Here is a 17156-nt window from a genome sequence, read left to right on the forward strand (position 1 = left end):
TGAGTGGGTTGTTCTTGAGTCGTTTCTTTCTGGGAGATCCCAAAGGGCAATTTGTTTATCTGAGGCTATTGTTCTTGTATGTTGTCCCACAGATGCCATCTTTTTACCCTTTCTGTTAAATATATGCACGGGGCTTATAGGGGGTTACTGAGGAAGAATGTCTTGAGAAGCCTTCAGAATGTTAACACTGAAATTTATCTCTTTTTTCTGTCCCTGCTGGTGCAGTGGAGCAGTTTTATAATTGGCTAACAGAAATTATAGACATGGACTGTGAGGAGATGTACCTCGCTGTAGAGCAAGTAGCTAATACAAAACTAAGATGATGCTTACAGGATTTGAGAAGCAACAGAAAGAGATGGTAAACATTGTATTAGCATCCCTGAATGTTGGGGTATGCAGACATGCAACCTGGGGAGTTTCTTGGATACCCAAGGAGCTATGTGCTTATCATGATGTGCTTACCATGATCTGGCAAAGACAGGGAAGCTACATTCTTTCCTTTCAGAGATTGCTTTTGCCTTGGTTATCTAGCTATAAAAATATTTATACAAGGCAAATTGCCCTTATCCCTTCCCTTGTTACCACTAGATTAGATTATTGCAATGAATGAGGTATGGAGAGCAGAATGGAATAGAGGTTGTGGCTTGGGCAGGGCTCATTTCATAGGAGATTAATTTAAGATTTCTTGTGCTGGCTGTATTTTGAAATAAAATGATTGTATACTTGGGATAAGCATATTTTTTTCAAGTATGAAACAAGTGTTTTAAAAAATTACCTCCAGGGGAAAATATATATACAATTAGTATCTGCTGAAGAGATGTGAGATCAGGGAAATCTAGTAGATCCCAAGGCATTATTGTAGTTGCATGCAGAAACACAGATGCTCCACTGTACTCCTAGTGACCCCTAAACTCCTCTTAGAGTATGGCTCCCTTATACACTGCTCTGGAAAATTCTACAGACAAAACACACATAACAAGAACATCGTATCTGGAGAAAAAGGAAAGCCCAAGGTATTGAAAAGAATCTAAATGACTCATTAAAGTCAAGTAGAAAAATATTCTAATAGAGTTCCACATCATTTATTCCTATTACAAACATATAAACACCTCCCTCTTCAACATTAAATATTCCAAAAAACAACGTTAATTGTGGTGCTTTTTTCATTATGCTCAGTTTGAGATACATTTGTTGAACTACTTGTGTAGTAATTATGATATATGGACCTATGTTTTGGCTACTCAAAAAAAGGTAGGTAATAACCAACATGAGATTACAAAGAAATAGCATTTCCAAACTAAACTCCTGAAATTCTTTAAGGATCTGCAAAAATTGAATGAAAGGAAAAAGAAGGGATGAGATTTTTCCTGCATTATAGTAAGGCATTTGTGACATGCTGCCATTCTTGATAGTATCTAAGAAACTGAACAAAAACATGTACATTTCATTTAAAAATAGAAATATATAATTTTAAAAATTAAATAACATATTCTGGCATGATTAAATCCCACCTGTGTAAATATCACAAGATTATGCACCAATTATTTCAGCACATTGCTGTCACTAATGCTGACACAGCACACATCAAGTGTGTTGCATCCTCCATTATGCTCCATGTTGATGTAAGGGTTCTGCTGAGTTATTGGGAAGACTGTGCTGAGCTCAAGAATTATGATAGTTCCATTTCATTTTGCCATACAGAATTTTTTGTGTGTTGCTATTCTGTGTTGTATGTAAGACTTAGTTGGAAAGAATCCTATGCTTGATGAAGAGATTGACATGAGTTTATAAACTGTGTATTTTGCAGATGATAAACATATGGCTAAATTAATATGCCATGGCTTTTAACCTTAAATTATACTCCATAATTGTGTAATGTAGAGGTGGATTTTCCAATGGCAAATATAGTTCGTGGTGTTCTGTAAAGCCATGATGTGCTTTGAGAATATTGCACTACTAAATTCATTTGTAGATGTAGAAGATTTGATACTTTAATCCATAAACAATTTTCTACATAACAGCCAGTACAATAAATTGTAGGATAATTCCTGTGCTTGTCTTATTAAACCAGAATTCTAAATGAAAAGTGACATCAGCTTTGATCTTGTCACATTGAACTAAAATTTCATTCTATTTACTTAGATATGAAAGTTATTTTCAGAATTAATTTATAAATTGTGTATTTTAATTTTTTCCATATAATTGTTGATTCTGAAAATTGATCACAAAAATTGCCTCAAATGTGCACAATTAGCAGTGTTTCAGTAAAATGTCCCTATGATCACTTATAAACATACGTATATATTTTTTCCTATATGTGATAAGTATTTTGGGAAATTATGCTTAAGAAAAGTATCATAGTTCAGAAAAGGATTAAAATAGTTAATATAAATCCTGTATACTATTCTGCTCAAAGTAAAAATATAAAATGCACAGAATTCATGTTAAAGATCTTCCTCCATCAACATTTAAATTACAGTGTGCAGAAAGATGATACTCTGTACCAAATGTCACTAACTGACAAATGGCCAGATCCTGCTTCATTTATCAAAACTATCATTGACTTCAGAGGGCATTTTGCTTGATTGCAGGATCAGGCTCCAATAGGCATTTCAGATATCCTGTTTAAACAGAACGAAATTGAGAATCTGAATCTTAATTATGATCCGTTCAGGTTTATAGTGTGTGACAGGTTTTGACATAAGAATTCCAAAAGATCTAAAAAGAATGGAGCTGTGTCAGTTGAGCCTAGACCTATGTCTCTACATCTCACAGCTTTTTCAAAGCTGTATGGTTTCAGAGTAACAGCCGTGTTAGTCTGTATTCGCAAAAAGAAAAGGAGTACTTGTGGCACCTTAGAGACTAACCAATTTATTTGAGCATGAGCTTTCGTGAGCTACAGCTCACTTCATCGGATGAATACTGTGGAAAGCTGTATGTTGAACTTGACTTTTACAGACTAAAAAATAGATTCTGTATAGGAGAATCATATCAAATGAAAGAAGAAAGAAGTAATTGTTACCAGAAATTATTATACTGATATTTTAGAAACCCCCTGAATAGTTAAATCCTGTGGTCTTACAGGCCACAAATGAAAGAGAAATGTATGAATAATGAAGGTTTGCCTAACATTTTATAACACCTCTTCATATTTTAATATAGAAAATAAAAGCAGCTAAATGCTTATATAGCAATAAACCACTTTTAAAAATTTTACTGACTTTAATCCTCAGAATACCGTCTTTTTCCCAGCTTTTGTTCAGTCATTGCTTATTGGATTATATCTAATTAAAGGGCTCAGTGCTGCAGACTCTGAAGCAAGTGAGTAACTTTACTCACATTGGCCCTTATTCTGTAAAGTTCTTCACCATAGCTTAAAGTTAAGCACAAATTTAAATGCTTTGCTGAATGAGGGTGTGATAGGGTCTTTGATGGGCTGGGAGGTTTATTGGTTAGTGTCCACTCACTTACGGGGCAGTGGTAGGGGAGCCCGGGCCCACCTGCTCCACCAGGCTCTGACTCAGGGCCTTAGGAAACATAGCAGCATTAGAGTTACCCTCCCGGGGTTACTTCCTACCACTTCTCTCCACTTCCAGTACCAGTTAATAAAAAAGGAAACCAAACAGTCAGCCCCAGCCAGACTCAGCGTACAGTCCTGTTACTTCAGGGAGCCATCACTAGCCTCTTTTGGCAGGTGCCTTCAGGGTAGGTATGTACTCCTCTCCAGCCTTCTGAGCCTTTCAACCCCATCTCCAGTTGGAGCATGCTCTCCAAGATTAGAGGGATGAGGCTAGCTGGGTCCAATACTGTCCTTTAACCCCTTCCGTCCCAGTGTGAGTTTTGTATACCCCATTAGATCGGGCCATTGTTTTCTATTTAGGTACATACATTAACGTAAACAGAATTGGGCCCCTTTGATTGTTACTTCTGTGGCATATGGCATGTTGTCTTTGATTGTAAAGCAACATGCCCACCTATATTGCTGTATAATTAATAATTGTGATTGATTGTAAGAGCCTTACATCACACCTACCCTGCAAGAACACTATATGCCTTTTCACATATAGAGGAGAATGCAGGTACTTTGATCAGACCCTGACCAGAGAGGCACAGTGCAGCAGAGATGTTTAAGAATGAAGGCTTGGGTGTCAGTGGACAATGAAAATTGAGGCAAGGTCTGCTTGCAGGGCAACCCTGAGGCCACAAGAGAGCTTACTGGAGATGACCATCCTATGACAATCCCCTTTAAGAAGGCCTTGAAACTGACCCTAACCATCAGAGATCCTAGCTCTCATTGTTCTAGGAGTCAGGCAGGTTGTCTCCCTTTCCCTTAGATGTCTGACTGGGGAAGGAGCAGTGTAACCAAGTTCATAAGGCCTTTATGACTGAGCCTAGTGTCACAGCAACCAAACTTACAGTCAGAAAACAGTTTCTAAGGCCCAGGGCAGGCTAGCGTCCTGGGTCCTGCAACCCATAACAAGCCAGCATGGCTTCTGTTCCCTTCTCTTTCTTGCTCAGCTTCCTTTTCCTGTTTAGATGCAACCCCAGCCTCAGGGCAAAGCAGGGTTCTTCTTGACTGTGCCCAGACTGTTTTGGCTGGAGGTTTCAGACTGTACCTTTAAAGGGATAGTGCACCCCACTACATACTCTCCCATCACCCATAGGAGGAGAAGGGTTCTTATCTGAAATTCTGCCCCTCTTCAATCAAAACTTGATACCGGTGACAAGTGCCATAAATGTTGCAGACTGGCGATCTAGTTTTACTGCTAATACCTTTCTGCAATTCCAGATTAGATTGCAAGATGCATACAAAATGTGGCATGCCAGACAAATAGGGAAGTGACAAATGGACCATACAACCGCGCAGTTTGCCCTGACCCTCTCATGGAATCTAGTAAGGAAAGAGGAATTTAAAGTATTCTTAGGCAGCTGGGAAGTAACATTGCTTTGGCTATACTTAGGTATAGTGCAAAATTGAAGATGACACATAATCAGAAAACTCAGGTGCTTTTTGCAAATAGAAGAAGCCGAGATATCGATTTCATGAAGAGAGAAGGCTTCTCTTTATTACTGTTGACTAGAGAATTATTAGCTGGAAGAGTTCAATGTTGGTGAGTCATCTCGTTCACTAGAGAATAAGTGATGGAGGGGCAGGAAAGCCATCATTGTAAAAATCAGAATGTACTGTATCGTAACAGACAAATGGGTTTGTGTTATTGGAAGCCTTTGTGCTTATATTTTATGTATGATTTGAAAAAGACACACCATACTATGATTATAAATTACTCTAAATAAGTTTAATTCTTGCAACAGGGAAAAGGAATGAGATTAACATCTAGCTAGATGCTACTTTCTGGCTTTATTTTCATACTGTGTGTTAATTACTTCGGTTTTTTCCCTCTGACTACTGCTTGCTTCATCTCAGTAATTCCTCTGTGTGATGGATAGATGAATGAAAACAAGACAGAATTCTCTCTCCTGTACATTGATCTTTGCATAGTCTGGTTTGGTGGATGTACGATATATGCTATCAGTCTCTTGTTGTTTACTATGTCTGTTATGGATGGCTATAATACTCCTTTTAACCTGCTTTGTTCACTGGGCATTCCTGCTTGTTTACAAAAAGAAATGTACTAGAGAAAAATAAGCACTGCTTCCTTCACACTTTGATTAGATTTTGAAACCCTTACTTGCATTGAGTAGCATTCAAGGAGTCAGTGTAAGTAAGGGTATTACAAAGGGAAATATTGTGCATTTGTGGTAGTTAAAATATTTTAAGTTACGACTGATGTTTTTTTTAAAACATAGCTATCTCTAGATTTGTTTGATATTTCACTTGGAATTAACAAAATTGAAAAAATCTGAGATTTGATTATTTTAATTATATTTTTAAAAGATTGTTAATCTTTTGTTTGTTTAAGACAGCCCTCATTGAAGTATTTTTTAGAAACCAGTATCAATCGCTACCTCAAAGACACAGTCGCTACCTCAAAGACATTGTCATTGAAATGTAGATATGAAACACGATAGCAAATCGTATGGAGGTAGTGCGGGGAGGAAAGACCAGGAATGCATCACACAGCTTTATTAGAAGGGTTTTTCTTAGGTTTTTGTAGCCAAACCAATCTGTGTGGTTACAAATACTTACACAATAGATTTACAGTATGGGTTTATACTTTTATAAACGCGCTATTTGTTACTTTTTTGGTTCTTTAAAATTTATTTCATTAATATAGGGAACAAACTATTTAACTGTTCCCACTTTTATGGGAAAAGGTTGCTGGTATTAATGCATACGTCATAAAATCTGTATCTCTACCATTAATTATGGTTGTTTAGCATAGCTAATTATTAAATTGCCCGTAAATAACAATTTTGTTAAGTATATTAAAATACAAAATATAGAACTAATGAAAGATTAGATTGCCAACCAGATCTTAATTTCATTTTTCATTTTAAAAGTGTTGTTGCTTTTACAGTACCGGATTTCTTATTCATTCTCTCTCTAAATGTTTGGAAAAATGCTGCTCGTAATAAACAGTACCTGTACCTGCCAAGTGTCCCACACTGGGGACACAATTCCTACTAAAAATTCTACTGAAGAGAGAACAACTTACATCTGAAAAATTCTTACATTTTTGCTACGCCCTTCTCCATTACCACAGCAATATAAAAACATTCTTACTTAGCCTTATGTCCGTGTTCAGCACCATGCAAAGCCCTGCCGGCCCCCCTTAAAAATCCCACCACAAAAAAGCCTTGGGTTTCACCAAGCTAATATCCAAGGCTCCATATAAAGTTAACAATATTAATAAAACCATTTCAAAGTATTAAAAATTTCCACTTGTGGATTGTTGTACTCTGTTAACTTCAGAGATAAATCAAATCAATTCCACTCACAGTTACATCCCTGAAACTCTACTGAAATCAGTATAAGGTATAACTCCAATAAGGGCCTTAGCTAATACTAATGGTGCCTTTCCATTGAATTCAATGGGCTTTGGATTAGACCCTTAGAGCAGAAGTTCACGCAATATCTCTACTAATGACTGATATACACAAAGCAGCAACTGTCATCCAAGTACAACTCCTAGGTATGCACAGAACAATACTACAAAACAATAAAAAGACTTTAGTTTGGTAAGTCAACATTATAACACTGAACAACTAGGTTCTCTTTTTGTTCCTCCTTAGAAATATATTGATAGAAGTTGAATATATGGAAAATCATGTGCAAGGTTCCTATTAATGATGGAAAGTGCTGTATTTCCTGTACGTACAGGTGTTTTTTTTAAAAAAAAAATATCAAATGGGTGAAGAGTGACCATAAAAGTGAAGAAATAAAAACATGTAAACTACATGTCACTATTTTTGGTAAATTGAAAACACTCACTTATTTCAGTGGAGTCTATACATCAAGCCTAGTCTAGCCATAAACTAAAATGAGTTTTAATGAACGATAGACAACACTCCATGTCATTAAACCACCTCACGCAGTTTTGCATATTCCCTAACATTATCTGCATGGAAAATAGATGAGCTTAGGAAAAAAAGTAATGAGACTTACTACTTATATAGTAAGTACACTACACGGACATCAATGTGATGACCTAATGTGACAAAATATTCTAGAAAAAAAAAGAATTATATTTAATTTCCATATACAGTCTTCAAAAACCAGTACAGCAGCTAAGATCCTGTTCCTTTTCTTTAAACTTTAAATCAAGTATTCTTGAAGAAGTTTGTGGCATTTTACTTCCACTGAAAGTTAAATGTAACTTTTTTTCACTGACATATACAATGGTATCTATACTGGGGGGCTGGCGGGGGGGGGATAGGAATAATTTTTTTGGCCTGATAGGACTTGGAGGGTTAATTGTGAAGGCTGAACTAACGACAAAAGCCTTCTTATTATAAAACAGTATGACCTTAAGTTCTCCCTCTGCTCAGATCTTAACGATTTATATAGATTTACTATGGGCTTATTTCCAGTTAATCTTGGAAATCACTTTAGGAAATCTAAAATAGCTTTATCTAATGTTCTGCAATTAACCTCCTAGTGTTACTTTGAGATAAATTACTGGAAACATATGTAATTCAAAATTGTAAATAAATAAGGGAACTGGTAATCAAAAAGGGTTCTTTACAATTGGAACTTGAGCTATAAAACCTACTCTGAAAACCCAGATAAAGTTTTTAGTTTTACCAACTAAAAGTAACTTTCATTAAAGGAATTAAATTTTGAGGAAGGTACCGAGCCAAACAAATCTTGTTTCAAAACAAGAATCCTAGAGATACAATAGGATTTTTGACCAACTCAATTCAAGGGGTAGCAGATGCCAACAACTACAAAACATGTAAGTTAAATTTTCAAACATTGCTCTTTAAGCATGTACCAGGGACATACTTAACTTTGAAAGAAAAAAAAATGGCTGCCTGAATATCATTTACATACTATTTTATAGAGTAGCACCTAAGGTTACTATATATGAAAGAAATTAAACAAATTGGAAAAAAATAAAGGATAATAATATTTGTCTCTAATTTGTGCCTTTGACAGTGCTCTATATGTAGTCCAATTCTCCTGTTTGTCTGGATTTTCTATACTGTACCAGGTTTCAGAGTAACAGCCGTGTTAGTCTGTATTCGCAAAAAGAAAAGGAGTACTTGTGGCACCTTAGAGACTAACCAATTTATTTGAGCATAAGCTTTCGTGAGCTACAGCTCATTTCATCGGATGCATACTGTGGAAAATACAGAAGATGTTTTTATACACACAGACCATGAAAAAATGGGTGTTTATCACTACAAAAGGTAATTACCAGCAGGAGAGTGGGGTAGGGGGAGAGAAAACCTTCTCTAAAAACTCTTTCAAATTACACACCATTTGTTCTTTTGTGGCAAGAATGTGACTTAGCATTCTGCCTATGCATCACTTACACATTAAAATCTTTTGTTTAACGCATGGATTTATTGCTTTGGCAGATGTGGTTCAGTTATGTTAGAAATGTTAGAAAATGCGGTTTAAAAGGGTGAAAAAAATCAGTTAACAAGTAAAGGTTATGAAGCAGCTTACAAAGCAGCTAAAACTTTATAGAGGAACTTGAGTCAATAAAATTAACACAAGCATGGGGATTATTGTTAAAAGAGCCTTTAGTTTAGAAAAGTTAGCTACTGATAACAGAAATGTTAGTATAATGAGTTCATGAATGTGTGTTCTCGCATATTTTAGGATATTCACAAATGCACACAGTATAGCCAAAATATGTTAGTTTGCATTTCTGCCATGTTTTATACGCATTCTGTATGCTGCTAAGCTTGTACTAACTCAGAGGTTACATAGTTTGGGCCCTGATTCAAAGCCTGCCATTAATGGAGGGACTCCCACTTATTTCAGTGGGGATTGGATAGAGCCTTTGATCCAATGGTTTGATATGTTTGTGTGAGGGAGCTACATGTAAAATAATAGGTTGATAAGTATTTAAAATGATAGACTCAGAGTTTAGTTACAGAAATATAAATCAGTTTCCTTTTATTAATTCGAGTGTTCACCATATTCACTTTTGAGTTCATATTTTCTTCCCCTTAGTTACACTGTGGCTAAGAAGCATGAGTGTGCTGTGACACTTGTGGAGAACTGGGGAACGTATCATTTATTTTTATGAAAAGTTATGTGACTCAGTTTTCCCTCAAATTGAATTGTTAAAAGAAAAGGAGTACTTGTGGCACCTCAGACTAACAAATTTATTTGACCATAAGCTTTCGTGAGCTACAGCTCACTTCATCGGATGCATGCAGTGGAAAATACAATGGGGAGATTTTATATACACAGAGAACATGAAACAATGGGTGTTACCGTACATACTGTAAGGTGAGTGATCAGGTAAGGTGAGCTATTACCAGCGGGGGGGGGGGGGGGGGACAACCTTTTGTAGTGATAATCAAAGTGGGCCATTTCCAGCAGTTGACAAGAACATGTGAGGAACAGTAGCAGGGGAAAATAAACATGGGGAAATAGTTTTACTTTGTGTAATGACACATCCACTCCCAGTCTTTATTCAAGCCTAATTTAATGCTGTCCAGTTTGCAAATTAATTCCAATTCAGCAGTTTCTCGTTCGAGTCTGTTTTTGAAGTTTTTTGTTGAATTGCCACTTTGAGGTCTGTAATCGAGTGATCAGAGAGATTGAAGTGTTCTCCAACTGGTTTTTGAATGTTTTATAATTCTTGATGTCTGATTTGTGTCCATTTATTCTTTTATGTAGAGCCTGTCCGGTTTGGCCAATGTACATGGCAGAGGGGCATTGCTGGCACATGATGGCATATATCACATTGGTAGATGTGCAGGTGAACGAGCCTCTGTTACCTGCTAGCTATAAAGAAGTTAATTTCTTTCTTGAAACAGGACAAGCAATGCAGTGACTGTGGAGACGTTATGTAAGCATGAATGAGGTATCAGGAACTGTGAACCTGGGAAGTAAGCTATAGAATCATAGGATATTCAAAGACCATTGTATCAACTTTATAAGTATTATATGTATCTATATGGGCTAGGGGGAGTGGCCTGAGTTTTCTGCAGGAACTAAAGTCACTGGGAGGGGAATTAATGCAAATTTCTAGGCTGATGATCAACTCTGGAGGTACCACCTCTGGGAGGGAAATTGCATAGACTTGTTATACCTGATTAGAAAAGCTTGGCAAACAAAGGACTGAAAAGTTTTATGTGACCAACTTGATATAGGAAAACATACAGAAGATGGTAAGCTAAGAACTACATGTAAGCTGTTTGTTTTCAAAATACATTTTCTCTGCAATACTTTTGTTCTTAATAAACCTTTGCTTTATGAAGATTGACTAGTCACTGTTTAAATCTGTCATTGTCCCTGAGAGAACAGTATTGCAGTTACTAAACTAAATTCAGACTTGGTAAGGTGATCACAGTGAATTGCAGGAAAAATTGCAGCCTAAATCCCCAGCCTAGAGGAAAAGAGTAATGGGATTCTGCCCTCAGAAAGGTGATGGCTAGAGACCTGAAACCTAAGTGGGGTGCCCTGAAAGAGGACTGCAAAGAGCTCAGAGGTACAGTTACCTTGGTAATTGTGACATCCCTATTGATGGCTCACTGACTGCTCAGTTTTATAGCATTTTTTCTGGTTCAGAAAAATCAACTCTTCAGAAACTTCTTACTAAGAACTTTTAGCAACGAAATACTTGTATTCAGCAGGAATTGTCAAGCACTAGGTTACCATTGCTCTTGAGAATAATGTGCACTATTCTAGCCTGTAGTGAAACTTATGCGCTGCATTTAAATAGAAGATGTGATATTTATTTAAGGTGACAATTATTTATATATATATATATATATATTCAGAATACATCTAAGAACATAATTTATTTGTGCCCAGAACTGTCTCTTCAGTTTTACTTTTCTAGAGAATCTCTTTTCTCTCTTCCATGTACATAAATAATAATTATTGACCACTGTCAAGGTTCTTTCATCACTCTGAACTCTAGGGTACAGATGTGGGGGACCTGCATGAAAACCTCCTAAGCTTACTTTTACCAGCTTAGGTTAAAACTTCCCCAAGGTGCAAACTATTTTACCTTTTGCCCTTGGACTTTCGCTCCCACAACCGAACATCTAACCGGGTTTATTATTGGGAAAGAGCTGTTTGGAAACGTCTTTCCCCCCAAAATCCTCACCAAATCCTTGCACCCCACTTCCTGGGGAAGGCTTGACAAAAATCCTCACCAATTTGCATAGGTGACCACAGACCCAAACTCTTGGCTCATAGAACAATGAAAAAGCAATCAGTTTCTTAAAAGAAGAATTTTAATAGAAGTAAAAAGAATCACCTCTGTAAAATCAGGATGGTAAATACCTTACAGGGTAATTAGATTCAAAACATAGAGAATTCCTCTAGGCAAAACCTTAAGTTACAAAAAGATACAAAGACAGGAAGATCCATTCTATTCAGCACAGCTTATTTCCTCAGCCATTTAAAAAAATCATAATCTAACGTATATCTAGCTAGATTACTTACTAAGTTCTAAGACTCCATTCCTGTTCTGTCCCCGGCAAAAGCATCACACAGACAGACAGACCCTTTGTTTTTCCCCCCCTCCAGCTTTGAAGGTATCTTGTCTCCTCATTGGTCATTGTGGTCAGGTGCCAGCGAGGTTATCCTAGCTTCTTAACCCTTTACAGGTGAAAGGGTTTTTCCTCTGGCCAGGAGGGATTTTAAAGATGTTTACCCTTCCCTTTATATTTATGACAACCACATTCCAGAAATCATTCCAGGTCATTACTGTTGGTTGTGGGTTAAAATAAAAAGTTTAGCGAAAACTATTTAAAAGTGTTAAGTATTCTTGTGTCTCATGGTATTGGCTCTGTTCCATCAATGACGGACAACCTTGGTTGTCCATCTGTCTGTTTCATCGGTTAACATCTCCATGCTTTCTTCCATGTGTCCTCTCATACATGCAATGTTCTCCTTTTAAGCCCCTCCTTAACATCCTTCACTGTTGTGATTCCTGTAAGAAACTGACTAGCTAATAATGTCTTTGTTGAATGGAAGGTGGGCATATTTGATAGTATTTTTTCTTTTGTATATAAAAACCAAATGATTTGTGTTTGAATAGCTAACCTATGTAACTTTGTGATCATGTTAACATTATCCCTTGTACTCCCTCCCTCTTTCTCTATGGTTTGTTATACATACTGAGTTTTGTTTCCGATTAGAATGTAAGCCCTGCAAAGTGGGGACTGTGTCTTACTACGACTTTTTTTTTCTTTTTTGGAAAAACAACAAGGAGTCCTTGTGGTACCTTAGAGACTAACAAATTTATTTGGGGATAAGCTTTTGTGGAATATAACCCACTTCATTAGATGCATGGAGTGGAAAATACAGTAAGCAGATATAAATATACAGCACATGAAAAGATGGGAGTTGCCTTACCAAGTGGGGGGTCAGTGCTCACAATGCCAATTCAATAGGGTAGATGTGGCCCATTCCCAGCAGTTGACAAGAAGCTGTGAGTATCAACAGAGGGAAAATTTATTTTTGTAGTGACTCAGCCACTCCCAGTCTTTATTCAGGCCTAATTTGATGGTGTCCAGTTTGCATATTAATTCCAGTTCTGCAGTTTCTCATTGGAGTCTGGTTTTGAAGTTTTTTTGGTGAAGAATGGCTACTTTTAAGTCTGTTATTGAGTGTCCAGGGAGATTGAAGTGTTCTCCGACTGGTTTTTGAATGTTACAATTCTTGATGTCTTATTTGTGTCCATTTATTCTTTTGCTTAGAGACTGTCCGGTTTGGCCAATGTACATGGCAGAGGGGCATTGCTGGCACATGATGGCATATATCCCATTGTTGTGCAGGTGAACAAGCCCTTGATGTTGTGGCTGATGTGGTTGGGTCCTATGATGGAATCCCTTGAATAGATATGTGGGCAGAGTTGGCAATGGGGTTTGTTGCAAGGGTTGGTTCCTGGGTTAGTGTTTCTGTTGTGTGGTGTGTGGTTGCTGGTGAGTATTTGCTTCAGGTTGGATGGCTGTCTATAAGGGAGGACTGGCCTGTCTCCCAAGGTCTGTGAGAGGGAGGGATCGTCTTTCAGGATAGGTTATAGATCTTTGATGATGCGCTGGAGAGGTTTTAGTTGGGGGGCCTTATGTGACTGCAAGTGGCATTCTGTTATTATCTTTGTTGGATCTGTCCTGTAGTAGGTGACTTCTTGGTACCCTTCTGGCTCTGTCAATCTGTTTCTTCACTTGACCAGGTGGGTATTGTAGTATTCAGTCTACTGCCTGATAGAGATCCTGTAAGTGTTTGTCTCTGTCTGAGGGATTGGAGTAAATGCGGTTGTAGCTGAGGGCTTGGCTGTAGACAATGGATCGTGTGATGTGGTCTGGATGAAAGCTGGAGGCATGTAGGTAAGTATAGCGGACAGTAGGTTTCCAGTATAGGGTGGTGTTTATGTGACCATTGCTTATTTGTACTGTAGTGTCCAGGAAGTGGATCTCTTGTGTGGACTGGTCCAGGCTGAGATTGTTGGTGGGGTGGAAATTGATGAAATCCAGGTGGAATTCCTCAAGGGCCTCCTTCCCATGGGTCCAGATGATGAAGATGTCATCAATGTACCGCAAGTAGAGTAGGGGCACTAGGGGACAAGAGCCGATGAAGCGTTGTTCTAAGTCAGCCATAGAAATGTTGGCATATTGTGGGGCCATGCGGGTACTCATAGCAGTGCTGCAGACTTGAAGGTATAAATCGTCCCCAAATGTGAAATAGTTACGGGTGAGGACAAAGTCACAAAGCTCAGTCACCAGGTTTGCCGTGACATTATTGGTGATAGTATTCTTGATGGCTTGTAGTCTATCTTTTTGTGGAATGTTAGTGTAGAGAGCTTCTACATCCATAGTGGCTAGGATGGTGTTTTCTGGAAGATCACCAATGGATTGCATGGATCACCAATGATGCATCCGATGAAGTGAGCTGTAGCTCACGAAAGCTCATGCTCAAATAAATTGGTTAGTCTCTAAGGTGCCACAAGTACTCCTTTTTTCAATGGATTGTAGTTTCCTGAGGAAGTCAGTGGTGTCTCAAAGATAGCTGGGATTGCTGGTAGCATAGGGCCTGAGGAGAGAGTCCACGTAGCCAAGCAGTCCTGCTGTCAGGGTGCCAATGCCTGAGATGATGGGGCGTCCAGGATTCCCAGGTTTATGGATCTTGGGTAGCAGATAGAATACCCCTTGTTCCTGTGCTTCTTCAGGTCTACACAAACACACCCCTAGAGCCCTGACCAGTGGTATTCTATCTGCTACCCAAGATCCATCCTGGGAATCCTGGATGCCCCATTTGTCTCAAAATGAATTAAGTTTTTTGCACCCATAACTCCTTTGGGGAGGTGGTTCTGGAACCTCACCCCTCTGATGTTTAGAAACCTTCTTCTGATTTCCAGACTGAATTTGTTCATGGCCAGTTTATATCCATTTGTTGTTGTGCCAACCATTGTTCTTTAGCTTAAATAGCTCTTGGTTCTCTGGGGGGTTTATCTTTACCCCAATATGTTTATAGAGAACAATCATATCCCCTCTCAGCCTTCATTTTGCTAGACTAAACAAGCCAGGTTCTCCCAGTCTTCTCTCATAAGACAGGCCCTCCATTCCCCTGATCATTCTTGTATTTCTTCTCTGCACCTGTTCCAGTTTTAATTAAACTTTCTTGAACATGGGTGCCCAGAATTGTACATGGTATTCCAAATAAGACCTTACCCAGTGCATTGTGCAATGGCATTAATGCTTCTCTATCTCTACTGGAAGTGCCCTGCCTGATACACTCTGTATCGCATTTGCCTTTTTTTCCACGGCTGTATCACATTACCATAGTAATCCTGTTATCGACCCACAGTGCAGGTCTCCCTGCTCCTCCGTTGCTGATAAGCCCCCAGCTTATAACAGAAATTCTTATTATTAGACCATAAGTTCATGATCTTGCTCCTTGCACTATTGAGTTTTCTCCCATTTCTGTCACTCCACTCTTTAAGGTCATCCAGATCTTCCTGCAGAATGTTTTGATCCTCCTCTGAATTGACAGTGCCTCTCAGCTTTGTGTCATCAGCTAATGGCATTAGCACCCTCCTACTTTTTGTGCTAACTTAATTAATAAAAATATTGAATAAGATTGGTCCCAAGACCAAACCTTGTGGAACTCTGCTAGTAACTTCCCTCCCATATGATGATTCACCTTTCAGCACAAATGGTTGCCTTCTCCCATTTGCCCAATTCCTTATCCACTATACAGTTCTAGTACTCATCCCCATCATCTCTAATTTAACTAATAATATCCCATGTCGTACCATGCCAAATGTTTTACTGAAGCCCAGCTATATTAGATCTACTACACTTCCTTTATCTAAAAAATCAGTTATTTTCTCAAAGATGGAAATCTGATTAGTCTGGCATAGTCTACCTCTGGTAAACCCACGTTGCATTACAACGAGGTCTGTCAAGTGATTAAAAAAAATTAATCGTGATTCATCGTGCGATTAAAAAAATTAATCGTGTGATTAATCACACTGTTAAACAGTAATAGAATACAATTTAAATATTTTTGGATGTTTTGTACATTTTCAAATATATTGATTTGAATTACAACACAGAGATAAAGTGTACAGTGCTCATTTTATATTTTTGATTACAAATATTTGCACTGTAAAAAAACAAAAGAAATAGTATTTTTCAGTTCACCTAATACAAGTACTGTAGTGCAATTTCTTTATTATAAAAGTTAAACTTACAAATGTAGAATTATGTACAAAAAAACCTGCGTTCAAAAATAAAACAAGGTAATTTTTTTAGAACCTGCAAGTCCACTCAGTCCTACTTCTTGTTCCGCCAATCGCTTAGACAAACATGTTTGTTTACATTTGCAGGAGATAATGCTGCCTGCTTCTTGTTTACAATGTCACCTGAAAATGAGAACAGGCATTCACATGGCACTGTTGAAGTCAGCATTGCAAGATATTTATGTGCCAGATGCACTAAAGATTCATATATCCCTTCATGCTTCAACCACCGTTCCAGGGAACATGCATCCATGCTGATGATGGGTTCTGCTTGATAACAGTCCAAAGTAGTGTGGACTGATGGATGTTCATTTTCATTATTTAAGTCAGATGCCACCAGCAGAAGGCTGATTTTCTTTTTTGGTGGTTCGGGCTCTGTAGTTTCCGCATCAGTGTGTTACTCTTTTAAGACTTCTGAAAGCATGCTCCACACCTCGTCCCTCTCATATTTTGGAAGGCACTTTAGAGTCTTAAACCTTGGGTTGAGTGCTGTAGCTGTGTTTAGAAATCTCACATTTGTACCTTCTTTGCATTTTGTGAAATCTGCAGTGAAGGTGTTCTTAAAATGAACAACATGTGCTGGGTCATCACCTGAGGCTGCTACAACATGAAATATATGGCAGAATGTTGGTAAAACAGAGGAGGAGGCATATAATTCTCCCCCAAGGAATTCAGTCACAAATTTAATTAACAAATTTTTTTAACGAGCGTCGTCAGCATGGAAGCATGTCATCTGGAATGGTGGCCAAGCATGAAGGGGAATACAAATATTTAGCATAGCTGGCATGTAAATACCTTGCAATGCCAGCT

General features: G+C 38.0%; 1 protein-coding gene across 1 annotated transcript in view; it reads left to right on the forward strand.

Annotated features, from left to right (window-relative positions):
* MEI4 (meiotic double-stranded break formation protein 4) overlaps positions 1-17156 on the forward strand; it is a 127672-nt gene that overhangs the window by 64091 nt on the left and 46425 nt on the right. The gene's annotated exons all lie outside the window — the stretch shown is intronic.

The sequence above is a fragment of the Chelonia mydas genome, chromosome 3 (assembly GCF_015237465.2).
Source record: "Chelonia mydas isolate rCheMyd1 chromosome 3, rCheMyd1.pri.v2, whole genome shotgun sequence".
Classification (NCBI taxonomy): Eukaryota; Metazoa; Chordata; order Testudines; family Cheloniidae; genus Chelonia; species Chelonia mydas.